Below are 3,099 nucleotides of genomic sequence, written 5' to 3'. Positions count from 1 at the left end.
CAACACTGTGTGTTCACGCATGGGTTTGGGTATGTGTGTTAAGGTCACAACATGGTCTTTTAATGAAATCCTTGTATTTCTGTCTTGAAGGATAATGGAGAGCAACAGAGCAGAGAGAAACACATTGTTCTCAGTCTCTCTGTCTCCGGGCCTTTATGTCTCCTTATGTCTGACTGTCCCGGCTCAATCGTCTGATCCTTTCTGGCGGGGCGGAGACTTCAAGTTTAAATACACCCCTCCATGTAATCTTTAAACATGTTAATGTAGATTGTTTTAAATCTAAAACTAAAGTAGTGGCCAGAGTAATGCTAAATGCAATGTGTACTGTATCAGGCAGGGCTGTAGTCAAGATCAATGTAATCAAGTCCAAGACAAGATCACTTCAAGCCCAAGTCAAGACCGAGCCCAGAACAAATCAAGTCCTGTTCAAGACAATAGCAAAAATAGTGTGTTTCAAATGAATGCAAAGTATATGGTTTAAAATGAGTTGTATGGAACTGCTATCCAGTATGTTAATACTGAAAACTTGAGACAGCTGTCACAGGTGAATGGTTGAAAGTGGTTTAGCATTCAATGTAATTGTTTGGCATGTATGAAAGGAGTAAAACATAGGGATGCACATAATTATCGGTCCGATATTAGGAATTATGACGTCATCCCGATAAACCCGATACCAGTATTAATAGCCCCGATAATATACAATATATTTTTTGGGTAAAAAAAAAGAAAAAAATACTGCGGTGTGGGTGGATTGGGATGAGGGGCGCTTGTTTTTCACTCGGCTCCTCCCGTTTTGCCAGTACTGTGGTATTAGTGGTTTAGGAAGAGGGGAGTTCTTCACAAATCGTGAAGCCAGGACAGTAAACAAACATGTCGTCGGTGGTATGGGCGTTGGAGCTATGTGCAACTCAAGGCATATGCTCGAACCGGAGCTGCCTGGACGCTGCAATCATGTTGCGCACTATCCGTGCTGAGTGTGCTGACTTTTCGTACAATGTCCCACTGTCTGGCTGCCTGCATAAAGTCAAGTGCTCGGCGCAGTTGTGGCGAAATGTCGCTCCTCTGTTTTCATTTAAACAGCTCCTTATATCCGTTAGCGCAGCTAGCTAGCACCAGATGCTAACAACAACAATGCACGTAAGGTCTCTCTCTCGCTCGCTCGGGCCACACATACACACACCCTCCCGGTCCTCCAGATGGCCAGTCGGTGCCTGCCGGTGAGCGTGGAAGTGTGGTCTGCCACAAGCGGGCAGCAGGAGCGGGGCTGTCAGCATCAGCTTGTAGATGGTATTTTAAACTCGATGCGCTCTGAAACTACGGGGCGGCCAAGGAAAAAAAAATACACATGCGTTAATCGCGTTAAAATAATTAGTGGCGTACATTTTTTTTTATTATCGGTATCGGTCTTGAGAAGCAGGAAGTTATCGGTATCGGTTTCAAAAAACCAATATCGTGCATCCCTAGTAAAACATATAACAGACCACAGCAATTACTGATGCTTATGAGTGTTTTTTTGCATTTTGAAGGTTACTCAATTCAAACTGCATTTGAGTCTACTTATCACATAATTGTAATGTATTTAAAGGCTGGCTAAAGGAAACCTTGTTCGTGAAATGACATGAGTAACACAAAGCTATATCCTTCAAGTGGCTGAATAGCCCTGAAAAGCAAAATAACGACTGGTTGTTGAGTGCTAAATCACAATACACCTACGCCTGTCACGATAATTAATTTTGTTGGACGATACATTTTCCAGGAAATTATTGCGATAAACGATAATATTGTCGGCACTGTTGTAAGACCATTTTAGACCACTGACATAATGATAATATATAATAATAATTCAAGTACATCCTTTCAAACATAACTTTTTATTGAACATTCAACATTGCAAATGAAATGTGAAATAATATTAAATGATATAAATGATATATAATAAATAAAACAAATTAATTAAATTATAATAAATTAATTAAATCACACACAACCAAAACAATAAATTAAATAGACTAAATATGAGCATACATTGTCTCACAAGCAAAAAAAAACTCCTTAAAACAACAGTCAAGTGTGCAGTCCACTGTCCATACAAAGACCCAGATGCCTCAACAGGCCATATCCAAATCTGTTTTTCAAAATTTTCGAGCAAGGAACACCAACATGTTTGCATTGTCGGGCAAATGCATCTTTGATTGGAAACTGTCGGGAAGGTGGGGGCTCTCCATCTCCAGCTGCCATGTTTGCTACCAGCTGGGAAAACGAAATGGGGTGGTTGTGTTTTAGGTGTAGTTTAACATGTGTGGTATTGCCTGCTTTTGTCGCTACCTTTTTTAAACAAATGCGACACACCGCCAGGCTCATTCAAGTCCGTTGGTTCGCCTCGTTGATTTGGCTTGAATCCAAAATACTGCCACACCAGAGAATCGAGATGTGTAGTTAGGTTTCGTAACCAAATCCATTTCACTTTAAATTCTCCGCGAGTAAGTCACACGTTGTCTCCCGCTTGTCGCTATATTATTAATTTGGCTGCTGCACGCGGAGTGTCCTGACCTGGCTGTGTGTCAGCCCCGCCCCTCACAGTGCGCGTGGCCGGCAGCCACAGCGTGCCTGGCAGCCACAGCACTCCTAGCTAAAATGCTGGTCACATCCTTATGTAAACGGTAATTTATCGAGCTCAGAAAAGTTATCGAGTCCATTTTTATTTATCGTACGATAAGTACATTTATCGATTATTGCGACAGGCCTAAATACACCAACTACTAGGACTTTATGATCCATACGATGCTTCTGTGCTTTCATAGAAAACATTGAAGGACATATGATAAAGCAGAGGTGTATAAAGAGTGGAGGACAAGATATTGCAGGTCTGGAAGAACACACCAAGTTCAAATGAAGCGGTGCAGAACCAAGCGAGAAAAACCATCTGTAACATTGTGTCCAGAAATGGCTGTGGAGACAGACAATATGAAAAAATACAAACAAATGGTACCCAGAGTGTGAATGAGTCACTGTTGATGTCTGATTGTTTGTGTTATGTGACATTGTAAAGGGAAAGACTCCTCTGTTGTCCCATGTCAATGTAGAGAGCTGATGTGTTTA

Source organism: Gymnodraco acuticeps, unplaced genomic scaffold (assembly GCF_902827175.1).
Source record: "Gymnodraco acuticeps unplaced genomic scaffold, fGymAcu1.1, whole genome shotgun sequence".
Classification (NCBI taxonomy): Eukaryota; Metazoa; Chordata; class Actinopteri; order Perciformes; family Bathydraconidae; genus Gymnodraco; species Gymnodraco acuticeps.
Note: the sequence above shows the minus strand (reverse complement) of the source record.